Source organism: Meles meles, chromosome X (genome assembly GCF_922984935.1).
Source record: "Meles meles chromosome X, mMelMel3.1 paternal haplotype, whole genome shotgun sequence".
NCBI lineage: Eukaryota > Metazoa > Chordata > Mammalia > Carnivora > Mustelidae > Meles > Meles meles.
In genome coordinates this window covers 86,252,653-86,273,252 of record NC_060087.1, presented here as the reverse complement: position 1 = coordinate 86,273,252, position 20,600 = coordinate 86,252,653, and the positions used below count along the sequence as shown (strand labels likewise).

The following is a 20,600-nucleotide window of genomic DNA, read 5'->3' as shown; positions in this document are numbered from 1 at the left end:
TAAAAAAACGAACAAAAACCTTGGATTGACCTTGCCCCCACCCCCAGGGGAACTTACTTAACAAGTCCCGGAAACCAGTCCCAGGTAACAAAATCCAAGTACAAGGGTGGGTAAGGCCAGGTGGAGACATTCAATCAGTGGGGGCGCATACTGTCTCCTAGCTACCAAGGTGATGGGCTAGTTTCCATGGCTACTGTGGGGTGAATTGTAATTCAATTAGCCACCTGTGTGTGGCCAGGCCCAACCACATGGCCTTTGCTCTATAAAAGTTAGTCTGGAAAGCAGGGAGGGGTCGTCCTCTGTAAGGGGCAACCCTGCCAGGTCTGTTTGACGATCGGTCTGATTCCTGATGCTTGGCGCGAAATAAAGCTTTGCTTGACCTTCGCTTTGTATTTTAAGACCCGCGGATCCCCGTACCCAAGAATTCAACACTGCCACAGGATGCAAATAGCAAGAGGATCTTTATTGTAACGCGGGCGCCTGCGGGTGGTCAGCAGCTCCTGCCAGCTGAGCACACCAGGCTGGGGTGGTGCAGGGTTTTTATAGATAGGTACAAACAAGTTTTGGGTGAGGCGGGGCTGATTGGCTGACAGTTTGAACATTTGAAAAAGGCATACTTGGCTTTAGTGGATTGGCTTTGGAGGACCCGTGCGCGCGAAGGCAAAGGCGGAAAGGGGGGATAGAGCGGGGGAGCGGGAGGCGGACTTACAGAAGCAGATGCTTAGTTACAGGAACCTGATTGGTCTATTTAAATTAAGCACAGTCAGGCGTTGGGTTCAAGGCAAAGACATAGCTGTTTGTTCTGGCGTGGCGGCCTTGTTTCAGCACTCTGGAAAAAGCCCTCAGCGAGGAGGAAGGGGGTCTTTCAGTATCAGTCTTGCTCCTTTAATCATGGACCCATTATTGGGGTACCCAATTTGGGGGGGACCCAACAACAGGAATGACCTGAACAGATTGGGTGCTCTAGATGGGCAAGGCTGAGACATTGTAGAGATGCTGTGGAGGAATGGGACTGAAGCAGGGCTCATTTGAGTGGAATAAAATGGCTCATGGGCAGTGAAGGTAGGGACTGTCTTTTAAGATCTTTAATAGGTAAAATTGGCAGGCATTGAAAATGGTAGCTAACACTCATTGAGCACTTTATATGCCACGCATTATTCTCAGTGCTTATGTGAATTATCTTCCATAATTCCCATAACCAACCTCTGATATAATGTTACTAACCTCATTTTATACATGAGGAAACTGAGGTATAGAGAGATAAAGCAATTTGCTGAGGATCACCAAGCTCAGAAACTACAGAGCATAGATTCAAGCCTAGGTGGTTGGTTCTAGGGTACCCTAACCTGGTTCACTCTTAATTTCTAGATTATTTTGCCTCGATAACATTGGCAAGTGAGTGGGTTGTCAGTTAGGATCAGTTTCAGCTGTGCGTTATCAGACATCCCAAATAACAATTGAACAGGATAGAAATTCATTTCTCTTTCGTGTTAAATCCTGAAGGGCTTAATATCCTATCATCTCCACATTGTGAGACTTTGCTTCATGATAAAAGATAGAGCTCCAGCCATCACATTCATGTCCCAAGCAGCAGAATGCCTGGTGGAGGAAAGGGGAGAACAGATACTGGGGACAACTAGCAGTCTCTGCTATAAGAGAAATTCCAGGACTCTGCCGTGAATGATTGCATGGAAGTTAAGATAGAGAACACAGGGGGCACCTGGGTGGCTCAGTGGGTTAAAGCCTCTGCCTTCGGCTCAGGTCATGATCCCAGGGTCCTGGGATCAAGCCCCGCATCAGGCTCTCTGCTCAGCAGGGGCCCTGCTTCCCTTCCCCTCTCTCTGCCTGCCTCTCTGTCTACCTGTGATCTCTGTCTGTCAAATTAAAAAAAAAAAAGATAGAGAACATAGGAGATCTGGTAGATCTTTATTGTTTTCCCAATGTCTTTCCCTTGCCCTGGAAAGAAAACCCTCTGTTTTGGCAGGGGTGGGTGCTGCTTCTTTCCTGTCCAGCTATGCAGTTCTTTTTTTTTTTTTTTTAAGATTTTACTTATTTGAGAGAGAGTGAGCTAGAAAGAGAGAGGGAAAGAGCATAAGCCGGGAAAGGGGCAGGAGGAGAAGCAGTCTCCCTGCTTGTGTGGGGCTGGATTCCAGGATCCTGGAATCATGATCTGAGCCAAAGGCAGACACTTAACTGACTGAGCCACCCATGCGCCCCAGTCATGCAATTCTTTTTTAATATTGTGTTTATTTACTTAGAGCAAGTGAGAGAGAGAGATCGAGAGAGTGAGCATGATCAGGGGGAGGGGCAAAGGGAGAGGGAGAAGCAGAGTCCCGCTAAGTGGAGCCCGATGTGGGGCTGGATTCCAGACCCCTAGATCATGACCTGATTGGAAGGCAAGTGCTTAACTAACTGAGCCGCCCAGGTGGCCCTCAGCCATGCAGTTCTAACAGAAGCTTCTAAAGATAGTTGATTTCATTAGTTGATATATGGGCATGTGATCTAGATCAGAACAATCAAAATACTTCTCTTCAATTATTTTCTGACTTAAGTGGGAGAAAATATTGTGACCCACGTTTGTGGTGTAGCTGGGAGATATGTGGCCAGGAACTGCTCGTAGGCCCTTTAACAGCCACAGGGAGGAAGTTTATCTGAGAGAATGCAATCAACATGCAGGATGAGCACTAGATTCCTATCAGTGTTCAAGTCTCTGGTCTTAATTGCCCTTGAGGCCCAATTACATCCATGTCCTTCCTAAGATTATATGAGAATTCCAATAAATTTCCTCTTTTGTTCAAATTAAACTTGTGTTTCTGTCCCTTGCAATTAAAGCCTTGATTAAAGCTGTGTTTTAAAAGTTATTTCTGGAATCAGTGTAGATGTGTTTAGAGTCTCTGTGTGTATTGAGGTGGGGGTCATACTAAAAAGCAACGAAAGGCAAAGAGATGATTTATGAGACTATTTTAATAGCCAACATGAGAAATAATAAGTATCTGAACTAAGGTGATGTCAGTGGGTTAGCTCCTAGCCAGGCTTGTCATGTTTCTTCTAGACCTTGAACAAGTTCCCCATATCTGCAGGCTGGTTATCTTTACCTGGATGGAATACAACTGGTCACTCTTCATAATGAGCATATTTTCCACTATGTTCTTGGGCATAGTTATGATAGCTGCTTAAGAAGTCCTGTTAATTCCAGGGGTGCCTGTGACTCAGTTGGTTGGGTGTCCAACTTGATTTCTGCTTGGGTCATGGTCTCATAGGCTGTGGAATCAAGCCCCACCCCATGAGCTGTCCCTGTTGAGGCCCCCCTCTGTTCTGTCAAGCCCTGTGGCAGGCTGCCTGCTCAGTGAGGAGTCTGCTTGGGATTCTCTCCCTTTTCTCCCCCCTCCCACCACTCTCTCTCTCTCTCTCTTTTTTAAGATTTTATTTATTTATTTAACAGACAGAGAGAGATCATAAGTAGGCAGAGAGAGAGAAGGGGAAGCAGGCTCCCCAGTGAGCAGAGAGCCCAGATGCGGGGCTCCATCCCAGGACCCTGGGATCATGACCTGAGCCGAAGTCAGAGGCTTTAACCCACTGAGCCACCCAGGTGCCCCTCTCTTTCTCTCTTATTCTCTCTCTCTCTCTAATAAAGAAACAAATCTAAAAAAAAAAAGTCTTGTTAATTCCAGCATCTAGATTGTCAAGAGTGATGAATAAATAGTGATCAAATGGTTGATCAATTTATTGATCAGCTGATACAGCAACTAAGCCCACTAATTAAGGGGAGAGCATTGACTTTCTCCTTCAGTATGGGTCACATTTTCTATTTCTGACATACCCAGTCATTTTGATTTGTCTCATAGACATCATAGAAGACATGTTGTAGAGAATTTAGATTCCATTATGTCCCTCTGAAGAGTATTGATTTTTGTTTGTTTTTTTTTTAAAGATTTATTTATTTGACAGAGAGAAATCACAAGAGAGGCAGGCAGAGAGAGAGGAAGGGAAGCAGGCTCTCCGCTGAGCAGAGAGCCCGATGTGGGACTGGATCCCAGGACCCCGAGATCATGACCCGAGCTGAAGGCAGCGGCTCAACCCACTGAGCCACCCAGGCACCCCTGATTTTTGTTTGTTTTAACAGGCAGTTAACTTGACTGAGCTAAAATTCCATAGTCAATCTCCCTGGTAGTAAGCAACAGCTGAAATTTCAATTCAGTACTTTTAGATTTAGGGGCTGTTTGGAGACTGCCCCATGCATGCATCGTTCACAGGTCAACCAGAGATTTGGACAGAGTTTATACAAAGAATTTAGGGCTCCACCTGTCAGGATCTCTTCACTCCAGGATTTTACCCCCACATATTTCAGATGCTGAAATCCCAAATTCTACCTTCTGGTAGAGATTCAGTTTTACCCACTGATTAAGGCCTGCCCTGTAGCTAAAAACCTTAAAGAATGGGAATACCACCTAATTCTGATCCTAATCCTATCTTTTAAGTATAGATTCTCTTCTAGTTTCTGCCTGCTTTGGGTTGTCAGCACTTTGAGGTAGTTGTTTTTTACTATCTTGTCCAGAGTATATTGTTACATTTGAGGGTAGGTGGGTTTGATAGAAGCTACTTGGTCATTTAGTGAAAGCCAGAAACTGGTCACATTTATATAACCTGTTTCCAATATGGCAAGAATGTTCTAATGGGGTAGTAAGAAATTATACCCAGGATCCTGATATTAGTTCCTGATGATATGGCTTGATGAAAGCAGTTTTTATAACCAGATAAGCTAAACATGATGAAGTTTCAGGATGACAGTTTCAGGAGAAGCCTGATAAGTCCCTTGTTGGGCTTTCCCATGAGCTGAAAATAACTTCATTGTGAACAGGCAGAATCCTGCTACCACCAATCTGAGTGCCTCTTTCCATGAGAAGCTTTACTCTTTAAATATTCCCTATCCTGATATCTCTTGGTCACCTCTGCTTTTAAAAAACATTATCTGAGGGGAGCCTGATTGGCTCAGTCAGTAAAGCATGTGACTCTTGACCTTGGGGTTGTAAGTTCAAACCCCATGTAGGGTGTGGAGATTACCTAAAAATAAAATCTTTAAATTTTTTTTTGAGGGGCACCTGGGTGGCTCAGTCAGGTAAGTGTCTGCCTTTGGCTCAAGTCATGATGCCAGGGTCCTGGGACTGAGCCCTGTGTCGGGCTCCCTGCTCTGCTTCTCCCTCTCCTTGACACCCTCCCCTGCTCTCTCTCTCTCTCTCTCTCTCTCAAATGAATAAATAAAATCTTTTTAAAAATCTAGAAACATTATTTGAGTTTATTGCAGTAAACTATAATTTCTATATAAATCATAGATCCTTATAACAGGCCAAGACCCATACTCAGTCCTCTGCCAGATCTAGTATCTGCGATGGAGAAGAGTGGATAAATTGAGGAGCTTCATAGCATGTTGAATGGTCAGGGATTGGTAACAAAATATATGAGGGAGGATTTGAGAGAGAGTAGACTTAAGGATCACTTCCAAGTTTCTTCCTTGGCCATCTGGAAGGATGGTCAATATAGGATAGAAGCTATAAGAAAGAGAGCAAGTTTAAGGCAGAAGATGAATTTGGCTTTGGCCACATTTGAGGTGTCATCCATGTCAGAGTACATATGAGTCTGGAGGACTGGACCAATATTGAGGAATCCTCAGTAGACAATAGATAAAGCCGTATGTGTGGGTGATGTAACCAGATAGCATGTGAAGAGTGAGAAGAGAATTGATAACAAAGCCCACTAGTTAAGGGGAGAACATAAGAAATGAGTCACTTCAGGAGACTGAGAAATAGCCAAAAAAATTAAAGGCACACCAAGAAAAAAAAAAGTGGCATATAGAAGCCAGGGGAGGAGAGTTTCAGAAAAGAGTTAGTGGTCATTAGGGCCCAATTCAGCAGGAAAAGCAAGCAAAGTAAGTACTGAGAAGTATGCACTGGATTTAAGAACTAAGAGGTCTTTACCTCAGAGATTGTGATTACAGTGGAGTGACAAGGAGTATTGCCAGACTGCAGTGGACTGAGGAGTGCACGGCTGTGGTAGACTTTAACATGTGGCTCCTTTTAACCATTTGTCCCAACAATCATTCCCCTGTGTTGTCACTTTTTCTTGAATCAGGTGGGTCTTCTAAATAAGTTTAACTGATAGAATGCATGGAAATGATGCAGCCTGACTTCTAAGGGTAGGTCGTAAGCCTTGCAAATTCTGCCTTGCTCTTTTGGAACCCTGAGCAATCATGTAAGAAGTCTGATCGCCCTGCTGGAGAGATCACATGAAGAGAACATGAGACAATATAGACAGAGCGAGAGAGAGAGAGAGAGAGAGAAAGCAGCCCAGCTGTGCCTAGCATTGCAGGTATTCCCAGTAAGGCACCAGGTATGAAGGAAACCATCTCAGACCTTCAAGATCAGAGAGGGAATGAACTAGAGAGATAGTAGTAAATTTAAGTTCATTGTTTCAAGGGTAAAGAAATTTTAGATGATCACAAAGTTCAAGGTATGACTATGGAGGAGAGTCATTGGAGATAAGAGGATCAGGGAATAAGAGGCCAGGCTGTTAGATGAGTAAAAATGTGAAATTGAAATCACTGAAGATAATGGGAAAACTTGGGGTTGGAGAAGTGGAAATAAATTGAGATGCCATATTCCTCAATGAATGTAAGGGAGGGGACAGGGGTCCATAACTGTTACAGTAAGAAGACTGTGATATACCTTAAAGAGAAAATGCTTGCACAAGATAAGCTTCATTCATGCATGAGTTGTAGTGCTGTTGACTGTGAGTTTAATTTATTGAATTAGGGATGCCTGGGTGTTTTAGCTGGTGAAGCATCTGCCTTCAGCTCAGGCCATGATCCCAGGGTCCTAGGTCGGAGTCCTACATCAGGCTCCTTGCTCACTGGGGAGCCTGTTTCTCCCTCTGCCTGCCACTCCCCCTGCTTGTGCTCTCTGACAACTAAATAAAATCTTTTTTAGAAAATTTATTGAATTAACAATGCAGTACATCTAGAAAAAGAAATTTTTTGATCTATATGTGATGCCACTTCAGAAGTGCTTAAATAGTATTGTGTGTGATGAAGCTGTGGAAAAGATGGAAAAGCAGCTATATTTGTGGATTCATGAGATAACAATGGAATTTTTTAAAGTGCAATAGACAACGTTTTTGTAAAGCTGAGAGCCAGAGCAGTTTAAGGTCATGTTATCCAGGGTCAGGAAAATGTTAAACCCTTCTCAGCTAGTATTTTATTATAAATAAATGCTGCATATAAGTCATTAATTTAAGAAACATAAAGGGCGGGGCACCTGGGTGGCTCAGCCGTTAAGCGTCTGCCTTGGGCTCAGTCATGATCCCAGGGTCCTGGGATGGAGCCCTGCATCGGGCTCTCTACTCAGCAGGGAGCCTGCTTCCTCCTCTCTCTGCCTGCTTGTGATCTCTGTCAAGTAAATAAATAAAATCTTAAAAAAATAAAGAGAAATACAAGTGAAACAAGGTTATGTATTGGCTGGTTGATGGGAATGTGACCAGGGGCTTGCAGGAAACTCAATCAGCATTTTCACTAGGAACAATGGCTAAGTATTTGCTAATTCACTGCTTGTGGTGACATTATTGAATATAACTACCATGTATAATGAGAACTGACGTGTGTGTGTGTGTGTGTGTGTGTGTGTATGTGTACTATGTATATGTTTCAGAGTATTTTAATTCAAGTTGCAGACATTCTAACATTTCCTTTGTAAATACCTCAGTATGTATCCCCAGCACTGTGGTTCTCCAAGTGTGGTCTGATGACTCTGGAGACAGTTGACACCTGAGACCCTTTCAAAGATCTGGGAAATCCTCCTGTTTCCAGGTACATATTTCCATAAGGTTAGTTTTTTTTCTTATACTTCAACCGAAACAACCATATCACAATGCAGAAGCAAAATATATATATTTGTCTGTCTCAAATATATAAAACATTTCTAAATTATTTTTATTTTGGAAAATACGGTTATTTTAACAAAATATATTATTATGTTAATGAGTAAAAATATATTATTTATGTTAATAGTCACTTATTATTTATGATGAATTAATAAATATTTTTAGATATTTTCAATTTTGAGTTCCAATACAGTAAATGTTTGTAGATCTGTAACCTACATAAGCAAAAGCTATTTAGGGTCTAAAAAATATTAGTAATATCTTTTTACCATGTGCATGTAATGTTACTTTAAAATGTATCATAAAAATAACTCAGAATTTTATTTTATTTTAAGGAGTTATTTATTTATTTGAAAGAGAGAGAGAGCACAGAGGGAGAGGGAGAAGCAGGCTCCCTGCTGAGCAGGGAGCCCAATGCTGGGCTCGATCCCAGGACCCAAATATCATGACCTGAGAGGAAGGCAGACGCTTAACCAACTGAACCACCCAGGCATCCCTAACTCTCAGAATTTTAAAAAGAAGTAGTAGGACACTTCCTTTGAGCACATATTTGTAAAACTTGCCAAAAGGAGGGGAATTTTTAAATTGCTCCAGCTATGTGTGGAAAGCAACTTACACAGAATGAGCCTAGTAATTAAATATACTAACGCTACTTTGTGAAACTCTGGAAACCCATAGTGACTTTTTTTTGAACATTTTGTTGTTAAATAATTAAAGACTCACATGAAATTGCAAAAGTAGTGCATAGAGACCTAAGTACCTGTCACCAAGATCCTGTCTGTGGTGGTATATTATGTAATTAAAGTACAATATCAAATCCAGGGAATTTATATTGGTACAATATTGTTAACTGGACCATAGACTCTTTTCAGTTTTCATCATTTTTATATGCATTTATGTGTGTGTGGATGTGTATGTGTAGTTCTGTACAGTTTTATTCTAGGTATACATTTGTGTAACCACCACAGTCAAGATATAAAACTGTTCTGTTATCTCAGAAGTGTTCTCTTGCTACTCCTTTATATTTATACCCTCTGCTCCATCCTTACACCCTGGCAATGATTAATCTTTTCTCAGTCTCTTGGGCATTTCAAGAATGGTATGTAAATGCAATCCAATAGTACATAATAGTACATAATAGTACATACATCTGGGAATTGACTTCTTTCACTAATTGAAATGCCCTTGAGGTCCATCTGGGCTGCTGTGTGTATCAGTAGCTTGTCCTTTTCTATTGCTGAGTAGTATTCCATTGGATAAATATACCAGAATTTGTTTATCTAGTCATTAACTGAAGGACATTTGGGTTGTTTCCTGGTTTACAATTATGAAGAAAGCTGCTATGAACATTTGCATATAGCTTTTTGTGTGAATGTATTTGCATTTCTCTTGGATAAATGCCCAAGGATGTACTTATGGGGTTACATGGTAAGTGCATATTGAGTTTTGCAAGAAACTGCCAGAATGATTTTAAGAGTCTTACCATTTTATATTTCCAATTTCACTGTATGAAAGTTCCCATTTTCCAGGTCTTTGCCAACATTTGATACTACTATTTTATATTTTAGCTGTTCTGTTGGGTGTATAATGGGAGCTTCTTGTGGTTTTAATTTGCATTTTCCTAAAGACTAATGATGTTGAACGTCTTTTCATGTGCTGGTTTTCATCTGTATACTCTCTTTGGTGCAATTCTCTTAATGTTTTTTGCTCATTTCCAAATTGCATCATTTGATGTTTTTACTATTCAGTTCTGAGAGTTCTTTATATATTCTGAATACCAATCCTTTGTCAGATATGTGGTTTGCAATTATTTTCTCCTAGCATGTAGCTTGTTTTTTCATCCTCTTAACAGCATCTGTGATAGCGCAAGAGTTTTTAATTTTGGTGAAGTCCAGTTTATAATGTCTTTTCTTTTATGGATGTCATGTGTTTTGGTGTCTTGTTTAAAAATGTTTTGGCAAGATCTAGGTCCCAAGATTTTCTCTTAGTTTTTCTGCTAAAAGTTTCGTAGTTTTATGTTTTACACTTAAGCCCATGATTCATTTTCAGTTAATTTTTCTATCTGGTGTGAGTTTCAAGTTGAAGTTAATTTTTTTGTTGTTCTTGATGGGTGTCTAGTTGTTCATGCACCATTTTTTGAAAAATGTGTTCTTCTTGAATCTTTTTACAGAATTCTTTTTACAAGAATATTTCTCAATTCTTAGTTAATATTTTTTACACCTTTATCAAAAATCAGTTGGAGGGGCTCCTGACTGGTTCAGTCAGAAGAGCATGTGACTCTTGGTTTTGGGGTCATGAGTTCGAGTCCCATGTTGGGTGTAGAGATTACCAAAAAAATAAGTAAACTTAAAAAAAATCATTTGGTGGTTACCTGGGTGGTTCAGTTGGTTAAGTGTCAACCTTCCCCTTACGTCATGATCACAGATTCCTGGGATCAAGTCCTGTGTTGGGTTCCTTGCTCAGTGGGGAGCCTGCTTCTCCCTCCCCCTCTGCCTGCTGCTCCCCTTGCTTGGGCTGTCTGCCTTTCTCTCTGACAAATAAATTAAGTCTTTTAAAAAATCAGTTGAACATATTTGTATTGGTCTATTTCTGGGTTCTCCGTTTTCTGTGATCTATTTCTGTCATTTCTGTAATATCACACTGTCTCAATCTACTATAGCTATATGTCTTACCATTGAATAGAGTGATTCTCCCCAGTTTGTTGTTCTTTCCCAAAATTGTTTTAGCTATCATAGTTACTTTGGTTTTCCTCATAAATTTTAGAATAAGCTTGTCTGCATCTATAAAAAGTCTTCCTGGGATTTTGATAGTAATTATGTTAAACCTACAGATTACTTTGGAGATAATTGACATCTTTACTGTAAGTCTTCCAGTCAATGAACATTACATGTCTCTCCATTCATTTAGATTTTTGCTTCCTTGCTTGCTTTCATCAGTGTTTTACAGAAAGGAATAAACCCATGAGATGAGAGGACTGGTAGATTCTCAGTGGCTTCATTGTGCTTTGCGTACTCCAAAGCCTCAGTTGCCTCATTTGTGGTGAGAGTGTCCTCATAACATAATTGTGAAGTCTTAAAGTGACACTACAGGTCTGAGTCCTGCCACTGACATGTTTACTTCCCTCCTTAATGTTTTCCTGTTTAGCTTTTGGGCCCTCTTCAGTCTCATCTGTAAATCCACATGTGATAATAGTGAGATTGACTTCCAAGGGGTTGTTCTGAGGAAGTGATGTGTGAATTCAAGAAAAGCACCAGGGAGATTGCCTAATTCTCCTATGTAAAAGGAGAATTACATTTACATAGGCAAATTTACATTTGCCTATGTAAAAGCACCATAAGCAGTGGTTGTAATCATGTTATTAAATGAATATAGTAATGTCAAACTCTAACTGTTGATAGAAATTAAGGAGTTAGTCCAAAGACCTAGCACAAAGCAGGTAGCAGGATCTTGCCTAGGGTTCAGGACAGTGAAGGAAGTTGATCCTAACACAGTAGATAACATGAAAGAGAATGTGAGAATCAAGGGCCTGCTCTGACCCAAATTTTACTAAAAAAAAAAAAAAAAAAGAACAAGAGCATTTAGGAAGTATGTTTGTGTTTGTGTAAAAGCAGATCTGGAAGAACACACATCAGACCACTGCATGAAGTTGGGGAAAATTCCACTTTCACTTTATCCCCTTCTGGGTTTGAAAGTTGTTTTATTTTATTTTATTCTTTTAAGATTTTATTTATTTATTTATTCGACAGACAGAGATCACAAGCAGGCAGAGAGGCAGGCAGAGGGGGGTGGGGGAAGCAGGCTCCCTGCTGAGCAGAGAGCCCAATGCGGGGCTTGATCCCAGGACCCTGAGATCATGACTTGAGCTGAAGGCAGAGGCTTAACCCACTGAGCCACCCAGGTGCCCCAAAAGATGTTTCATTTTAATTGAGCATATACTATGCTAAACCATGTTAAAATAAATTATTTTCTCTCAAGGTCAACCAATAAAAAAATTAACTCATCAGCAAAGTATACAAAAGAATTTCAGGACAGTTTCACTCAGACTTCTCTTCTGTTCAGCCTCCTGCCCGGCCCTTGGGCTTCTTAACTTTCTTGGCGTAGCGGCTCCAATCCTCCAGCATTCCTTCAGCAGTTAGTTTTCTGCAGTTTCTGCAGCGAAGTTTAGCTGCCATCTTCCTCTAGTCCCAGACCATCTGAGCTCCATCCAGACTCACTCACTTTCTGAGCTAAGCAGGCATCCCTGCAACTATCTTCTTTTTTTTTTTTTTTAGATTTTATTTATTTATTTGACAGAGAGAGATCACAAGTAGGCAGAGAGGCAGGCAGAGAGAGAGAAAGAGGAGGAAGCAGGCTCCCTGCCAAGCAGAGAGCCCGATGTGGGACTCGATCCCAGGACCCTGGGATCATGACCTGAGCCGAAGGCAGAGGCTTAAACCACTGAGCCACCCAGGCACCCCTTTGCAACTATCTTCTTAATGCAAAGATAGTTCCTATTCTAAAAGGAATTATTTGGTTAATTTCACTTGGTTTATTTATTTATTTCAGAGAGAGTGAGTGGTGAGGAGGAGCAGTGGGGGAGGGAGAGAGAGAATCTCAAGCAGACTCAGCTCTGAGTGTAGGCCCAGTATAGGGACTGACACAGGACCCAATGTCAGACCCAATGCAAGGTTTCATCACATGACACTGAGATCATGAGCTGAGCCAGAGCCAAGAATCCAGTGTTCAACCGACTGAGCTACCTAGGCGACCCTCACTTAGAAGTTTTTATTCTCTCCTTCACATGGGTTGTAAAGTAGCCTAAGGCCACTGAGTTTAATGAAATTCCCTGTGAAGAGGCTGAAATGGCCTATGTAATACCATCTACAAGGCTGTTCAGAGTTTGAAGAGAGCTGTTTTGTATAGTTGTGATGATCATCCGTGGTGCAACATTTACAATGCACCAGGTACTCTTTTGAACACTTTGCAAGTAATGAGGCCCCTGGGTGGCGCAGTCAGTAAGCTTCTGACTCTTGGTTTTGGCTCACATCCTGATCTCAGGGTTTTGAATTCAAGCCTTATATGGCTCTACACTCAGCATGGAGTGGTGCTTAAGACTCTCTCTGCCCCTCCCTCCCTCCCTCTCTCTCTCTAAAATAAATAAATAAATATTTTAAAAAATAAATACTGAGAGTATTCATTCATTTAATTCTCACTACATCCCTAGGAGGGACTTCCTGTTACTACTCCATTGTACCAATGAGAAATCTGAAGCACAGAGAGGTTAACTACCTTGCCCAAGTTCACACAGCTTGGAAGGGAATGAACCAGAGTTTAGGAACGAATGCCCAAGTCATGTCCTTCCTCTCTTTATCCAACTGCCCAACCTCTACATAGGCAAACTGTCGACTTTTACACAAAATGCAGTATGCAGATTGGAATCACAATATTACTACTTGAAGAGCTCAGCCAGTGCCCCACTCCCAAAAGCTGGACTGAGGAAGATGGCTTAGTTGGTGCAGTGTAGCAACATGTGTCACTTGAAGCAGATTTGTGGATCTTATTTTTCATCAATATGTTACTGAAAGTAGTTTTATCCTTATAAAAGGAGGATTCAGAACAGCCCAGCATAGAAGGGAGTGATGTAGTTCTTTCCAGAACAAGTAAGTGAGGTACTGATGTGGGAAACAGGAAAATAAAAAATTAAATTTACTTATTGCCTACAGCCTATCAACAAGTCCTTGAAACAGGCAGAGTGGCCTTTCTCTAGGAACTCAGCTGCCTCAGTGTTAATGCTTTGCTAAGGGCCAAAGGCAATCTTAACCCATTCCCCCAGGACCTTATAAGTCTACTTTAACATATAAAAATTCCTTTGGAAACTTCCTTTATCCTTAACCCCCTAGATATATGTTGGCAGTCATTTCCTAAGTATATGATCTACTGATATATATCTGAAGGGTCTTAAGTCTAGGGTTTTACTAGACAGTAATAAATGATCTTTTCCTAATAATAGCTAGTCCCCTCAAGGTCCTAGAAACCCTGCTTTCAAAATTCCTTAGAGACTTGTGCTTTCTCTAACCAGCTCCCAACTTGGAAGTACATAATCAGCCAATCCTCATGACCCCAGTGCAACTCTTTCTGCCCATGGGTCCTGTCCCCATGCTTTAATAAAACCAGATTTTTTTTATTTGTTTATTTACAGCATAACAGTGTTCATTGTTAATAAAACCAGATTTTTGCCTCAAAGACATCTCAAGAATTCTTTATTGGCTGCTGACTCCAAACTTCAACATTTTCTACATCAAGTACCTCAAGATACAGTAATCAGGTAGGGTAAAGGCAAGTGTTTAGAGCCGTGAATCTGGAAGTTTGCAGAAATCATGTCCATCTTGAGGCTAAATTCTACCATGAGTCTTCACCAGAATAGTGCCTGCATTTGCTGGAAATGGATAAACGTGTAGAACTGAGTGATAATGAAAAATCTGCTTTTCAGCCAAGCTTATAGAATCTACCTCAAACACTCAAAAGCAAATTTAAAGCCAAAGCACATATATTTAAAGTGAAGAAAGACTGAAAATATATGTGGCAAATATCCACTATAATAATTTAGGTAGGATAGAAGGGAGGATTAATAAAGACAAGAGTAGAAATCAATAAAGTAGAAAACAGAAAAAACAATAGAACAGTCAGCTGAACCAAATGTGAATTTGTCCAAAGGACTAGTAGATATACCTCTGGAAAAACTGACCCAGAATAAAGAGAAATGCACAAATAAAATGAACTGAATATGTCCTTTCAATATGGTTAAAATGGTAAATTTCACGTTATATGGTTTTATCCCGATAAAAAAATTTGGAATGAAAAATATAACTATGATATATAACTATGAATGGAGTACAGAAAATCATACCATTTGATATGATATCTACTAATTGACTTAAAGTACTCCGTTAAGGGACACCTGGCAGACTCAGTTTGTGGAGCGTGCAACTCTTCATGTCCGGGCTCTGCGTTCAAGGACCACAATGGGTGTAGAGATAACTTAAAATCTTTAAATAGGGATGCCTGGGTGGCTCAGTTGGTTAAATGTCTGCCTTCGGCTTGGGTCATGATCCCAGGGTCCTAAGATCAAGTTCCACATTGGGCTCCTTGCTCAGAGGGGAACCTGCTTCTCCCTCTGCCTGCTATCCCCCCTGTTTATGCCCCCACTCCTGAAAAATGAATAAATAAAATCTTTAAAAAATGTTACAACTGAGAAACTTTAATAAATAAATAAAGAACCTTATTAAAAATGTGGGGGGATTATAGATGAAACAAGATATGCAAAGTGTTGATAATTCTTGACACTGGGTGATAGGAACATGGGAGTTTATTAAACCATTTTCTATACTTTTGTGTGTGTTTGAAAATTTCCATTAAAAATGTTAAGAAAAAAAACTAAATTATTTGGAAGTTTAAGTAATTTGGTGATTCCTTAGACCTGAATTGATCACTAAATATTACATATTAAATTCTAGAGGTACCTGGGGGGCTCTGTTGGTGGAGCATGCAACTCTTGATCTTGGGGTTGTGAGTTCAAGCCCCATGTTAGGTGTAGAAATTACTTAAAAGCATAAAATCTAAAAAGCAAAGATAAAGTCTAATAGCTCAGAGTCAAAGAGTATTTTAAGGATATTAAGAAATAAGGAAGTGTCCTAAATGTGAGCCAGTGCTACCAAAGTAGGTCAAGTCATGGGCCAACTCCCCCTCTGTTTCCTGTGGAACATAGTCCTTCATTCAGGAATTCTACTTCTAGGAATGTATCCTCAGGAAATAATTGGTCACATGTGCCAACCTATATGTGACTCAGGATGTTCTTCTCAGTAGGTTTATGATAGTGGAACATCAGAAACATGAATATACAGATGCTGGTTCAACAAACCATGATTATAAGCAAATAATTGGATATGATACAGATATGAAAAATAATCTATTTAAACATCTTGGACCTCAGTTTTTTTGTTTGTAAAAAGGAAGAAAGAAAAAAGAGGTTGTACTCCTCAGCTAGTTTTATGAAGTCAGCAAATCTTTGATACCAATATCTAACAAGGACTTTAAAAGAAGGGAAAATTACAGGCTAATATCTCTTATAGACAAAGGTACAAAAATCCTAAACAGAATATTAGCAAATTGAATCCAGTGGTATGTAACAATTATCATAAATCAGGATCAAATAAATCAGGACCTGGCCCCTGGGTGGCACAGTAGTGAAGCATCTGCTTTCAGCTCAGGTCGTAATCCCAGGGTCCTGGAATCCAGTCCCACATCTGGCTTCCTGCTCAGCGGGGAATCTGCTTCTCCCTCTGCACCCCCCCCAATTGGCGGGAGTGCTCTCTCTCTCTCTCTCAAATAAATAAAATCTTTTTTTTAATTAAAAAAAAGGACCAAACCCAGGAATGCCTGATTGTTTTATTATTAGAAGACCAAACAATGCAATTTAACATATTAAGAGAGAAAAGGAAAAAAAAAAGATATGGTCATCTTAATAGGTACAGAAAAAGCATTCAATAATGTTCAACATCCATTGAAGATTTTAAAAACTCTTAGTAAATTAGGAATGGAAGGAAATATCTTTACTCTGATAAATGGTATACCAAAACCTGTAGCCAGTGTCATGCTTAATGTTAAATTGTTGAAAGTGGTCCTTTTGAGTTCAGGAATAAGACAAGGATGTTTCCCCCTCACTACTTTTGTACTCTAGGTCCAAGCCAGTGCAGTAAGACAAGAAAAAGAAATAAAATGATTTTGGGTTGGAAAAGAAGTAAAATTATTATTTGCAGATGATATGCTTGTGTATGCAGAAAGTTCTAAAGAAGCTGCAGATAAAAATTTACAATCATTCAGAGAGATTAGTAAATCAGTATACAAAATCAACATCAAAAGATCAATTAGATTTCTACATACCCTCAATAAACACTGAGAAAATGATATTCAAACATATATTTACAAAAGCATAGAAGATCAACTACCTTGAACTAAACTTAATAAAAGATGTGTAGGGGCACCTGGGTGGCTCAGCCATTAAGTGTCTGCCTTCAGCTTGGGTCATGATACCTGGGTCCTGGAGTGGAGCCCCATGTAGGGCTCCCTGCTCAGTGGGAAGCCTGCGTCTCCCTCTCCCACTCTCCCTGTTTATGTTCCCTCTCTCACTGTGTCTCTCTCTGTCAAGTAAATAAATAAAATCTTTAAAAAAATAAACAAATGTGTAAAACCTTAAGTGAAATTTATAAAGCTTTATTGACAATATCAAGTATTTGTGAATATGTGGAGCAAAAGTAACCCCCTTTTAAAAATTATGTTCAGTTAGCCAGCATATAGTACATCATAAGTTTTTGCTGTAGTAACGGGAGCTCTTAAACACTTATGGTGGAAGTGGCCATTGGTACAACTTTGGTAGACAGTTTGGTAGTCTCTAGTGAGGTTGAAAGTACACATATTCTACAAGCCAGATTTCACTCCTAGGTGTGGGGTGCTCTGATCCAAAGGGGGCTGTCAGGTGTGGGCAGTGAAAGGGTTCAACCAAGGCAGAAAAAAAGAGATAGAAGTTTATGAAATAAACCACAAGGGGGGAGAGGAAAGGACAGCAAAGGAGAGATTGTCTGCAACTAGGCTGTGATGAGGTGCTCCAGTTATAGGGTGGAGTAAGGGAGGATGAGGACTTATAGAACTTTCTCTTTTTTGGTAATCTTAGGAACTGTGCCTGGCTGTAGTTGTTAAGTTAGAACCCATGGCTATTTCCAGGTGGGTTAGTTAATGAGCCTGTTTGTATTCAGCTCGGTGGGTTGTTGAAGTGTTGGGCCCTTTTGCCTTGCTCCAATTTCCCTTGCTCAAGCCTATTGCCTTGAAGTATACCCTATGTGCACCAGGAGACAGAAAAAAAGATGTTCATAGAAACACTTTTTTCATAATTGCCCCCAAACTGAAAACAACCCAAATGTCCATCAACAGTGGAATGGATAGTTTCTCGTAAATTCCTAGAATGGAATGCAGTAATGCAATGCTGAAAATGATGGACTAATGCTACATGCAAAAAAGTTGAATCTCAGAAACCTAATCGTAAGGACAATGAGCCAGATAGAGGATACATGCATTATAGTTCTATTTATATAAAGTTCTAAAACAAGACAATGGCATTTGGGGATTCATATTTGAGTGGTAAAGCTCTAGAGAAAAGCAATAATAATAATAATAATAATAACTGTAACTGTCATGAGAGTGGTTTGATGGTCAGGGATTTCCTGAGTATGGCAATATTCTATTTCTTGATCTCTGTGGTGATTTGCTTTATAGTAATTTGTTAAGCTGTATATTTACATTTATGCATTTTCTGTTTTCTCCCCCTTAAGTAAGAATGTTTTAGAACCTGAAGACAATATTAGGATCTATCTCAGGATTTATTCTGAGAATGCGATGATGCCATGTAGAGTTCTTAGAATATGCCTGGCACTTCGTAAGACTTTAATAAATGTTAGCTATCAAAACCCAACAGAACACTGCTGTTATTATGGTTTTTCTTATTTGTTGCCAGGACTTCTCAGCTTGCTGTTTCTCTTTTATTTCTGTTAATGCTGTCTTCTGAGTTATTGGTATTTCCTTTTTCACTTTCATCACACTCAACTGCAGAAATCTCTCTTCAATCCAGAGATCGAATAAATATATATTTTCTTGCAGAATTAAAAGAGGTTGCTTTTGAATGTTTGATCCTTTTTATTCTTTCAACAACATATATTATTTCAGAATTTGTACATATTTGCACAAAATCTACATTTATTTTTCAAATTGACCTGAAATTCATATTTAGTGTCATAACGAGGGAAAGCAAACTGATCCTTTTTTCTAATCCGGTAGTGAAGTCTCCCTAGCACCACTAATTGTACAATTAATCCCCCCCCCATGGGTTGCTGCTGCTTTCTCCTCCTGCATATGTTAAATTCACAACTATTTGTACCTAAAGCATAGGCAGGAAACAACACGGTTCTTGAATAGAATGTAATAATGCAACTGAAGACAGGGAAGGGGTTGGTTGTCAGGCAGCAGGAGGTCTGGCTGCAACCCAGCAGGAAAGAAAACAGTAGGAAAAGCCTCCTTTCTGTCAAACCAAAGTTCCTTAGAAGATTACATCCTTGGGGCACTTGGCTGACTCAGGTCATGATCCCAAGGTCCTGGGATGGAGTTCCGGGTCAGGCTCCCTGCTTGGTGGACAACCTGCTTTTACTACTCCCCATGCTTGTTCTCTCCACTCTTTTTCTGTCAAGTAAATAAATAAAATGTTTTTTAAAAAGATTTCATTTATTTATTTATTTATTTATTTGACAGAGAGAGAGAGAGAGAGATCACAAGTAGGCAGAGAGGCAGTTAGAGAGAGAGGGGGAAGCAGGCTCCCTGCTGAGCAGAGATCCTGATGCAGGACTCAACTCCAAGATCCTGATATCATGACCAGAGCTGAAGGCAGAGGCTTAACCCACCCGGGCGCCCCCAAATCTTTTTTTTTTAAAAGAAGTTTCCGGGGCGCCTGGGTGGCTCAGTGGTTTAAGCTGCTGCCTTCGGCTCAGGTCATGATCTCGGGGTCCTGGGATCGAGTCCCGCGTCGGGCTCTCTGCTTGGCTGGGAGCCTGCTTCCTCCTCTCTCTCTCTCTCTCTCTGCCTGCCTCTCTCCCTACTTGTGATCTCTATCTGTCAAATAAATAAATAAAATCTTTAAAAAAAAAAAAAAAGAAGTTTCCATCCTTGTGTGTGACTTGCTCTTATAATGTTTGGCTAAGCAATTCATATGTGTAAACCTTGCACATGTGTCATGTGCAGATAGTAATAGCACCTATGTCAGAGGATGCTGTGCATGAGAACTAACTTTAGGAAGGAGCACTGGCTTTGGAGTCAGCCAGGAGTCTCATCCCTGGCTCCACCACTAATTATCTGGCATGACCCTAGGTAGTTTCCTAATTTTCCAGCTTGTTTCCTCATCTGAAATAGGTGGCAATTACTAGTAATTGAATTGGGGTGCCTGGGTGGCTCAGTCAGTTAAGCCTCTGCCTTTGGCTCAGGTCATGATCCCAGGGTCCCGGGATCAAGCCCTGATTTGGGCTCCTGAGTTGGTGGAGACTCTGCTTCCCTCTCCCTTTGTGCCCCCCGCCATGCTTGTGCCTTCTCTCTCACTCTCTCTCAAATAAATAAATATAATAAAAAAGCTTTAAAAATACTAATTGAATTAATGTCATCTAGTAAATTAGAGGGGTGCCTGGGTGGTTCAGTCGGTTAAGCATCTGCTTTCCACTCTGGTGGTGATCCCAGAGTCCTGGGATTGAGCCCCACATGGGGGGGGCCCTGCTCAGTGGGCAGTCAGCTTCTCCCTCTCTCAATGTCCCCCTCCCTGGCTTGTGCTCTTTCTTACTCATTCTGTCTCCCTTAAATAAATAAATAAATAAATAAAATCTTTAAAAAAGAATTTAAAAATGGTAAATTAGAAATAGTAACAGTAAGAGCTATCTTCTGGGGTTACTGTAATATTAAAGGGTTACTGCATTTAATGTGCTTGGCACGAGAGTATTTGGCACATAATAAGCTTTGAATAAATTGTAGTTGTGGTAGTTTTAATTTCTATTGCTGTTTAGGAAAGATCAGGAAGAGAAAGAAGATTCAGCAAGGGAGACTGAGAAGCA

At 40.4% G+C, this 20,600-nt stretch overlaps 1 long non-coding RNA gene across 1 annotated transcript in view; it reads left to right on the top strand.

The window, feature by feature from the left end:
- The window catches only part of LOC123935058, a 28,608-nt gene extending 14,290 nt beyond the window's left edge, over positions 1–14,318 (top strand). The window contains exons 2-3 of the long non-coding RNA XR_006816876.1: positions 7,752–7,855; positions 14,108–14,318. This is a non-coding gene — a long non-coding RNA (uncharacterized LOC123935058). The remainder of the gene's footprint in view (positions 1–7,751; positions 7,856–14,107) is intronic.
- Positions 14,319–20,600: the final 6,282 nt, after the last annotated feature.